Source organism: Volvox carteri (assembly GCF_000143455.1).
Source record: "Volvox carteri f. nagariensis unplaced genomic scaffold VOLCAscaffold_82, whole genome shotgun sequence".
NCBI classification, from domain to species: Eukaryota; Viridiplantae; Chlorophyta; class Chlorophyceae; order Chlamydomonadales; family Volvocaceae; genus Volvox; species Volvox carteri.
The window spans coordinates 113,628-114,528 of record NW_003307625.1 but is presented as its reverse complement, the minus strand read 5'-3'; positions in this window follow the sequence as shown (position 1 = coordinate 114,528).

Below are 901 nucleotides of genomic sequence, written 5' to 3'. Positions count from 1 at the left end.
TGGCGATGGCGGCATCGGCCGACTGCCCGATGGGGTCCATCCCAAGCGTTTCCACGATGACTTCGGCCATGTCCCTGGCGAAGCCCAACCCCGTCAATTTTGCCAGCTTTTGACGCTTCTGCAGAAGGTTAACACCATTGGGAATAGAACAGGCATGGAACGCGACTTGGTGTAAATGTGAGAAAAGTGCACCATTGGTGCACCCTGCCAGTTCTTCAGTCAGACGCAGTCCAACCCCGTTCTTACCTTGTCCGGCCCATGCACATCCACATCCAGGGCACCATCGGGTGCCATTCTGGAAGAGATAACAAACGGTCGTCGGGCTGTTACTAGCTTGCGCTTAACAATGTGGGCGTCTTCCAAGACGAAGTTTGGGACACTTTGAATAAGACCCGAACGAAATCTGTATGCAATCTGCAGACCCTACTGGGGGACAAGTCCGCAGGAGGCGTATCAACATGCAAGACGTTATCAACAGCAAGCCGGTTTGGGGGTCCAAGTACAGCCTGTCACGCTGACTAGTTGGACAAGGCTGTATGCTCTTCTGCGTGAAGGCAGAATGACTTCACCAGGAGAGCAGCAAGAATGAAGTCGCCACTGCGACCCAGTTGTACGACAGCACCACAGAACCAGCCTTAGAAGCTCCGGTCGCTTCGCTCCGTCGCATCTAAGCCAACAAGCCGTTATCAACAGCAAGCCGCTTTGGGGGTCCTGGCTCANAGTGAGGCCCACTCTGGAGTTAGTTGTTCAGCTTTCATGTACTTCCTCANACAAACTGCTTCTCTAGTACTGTGATGTTTTATTGGTTATATTCATGCAAACTGAGCTGAAGTTGCAAGGCGCGAAGATGCTGGCCGCATTATGCCGCACCGCATTCNCAAGCCAGTATGCACAACTCTGA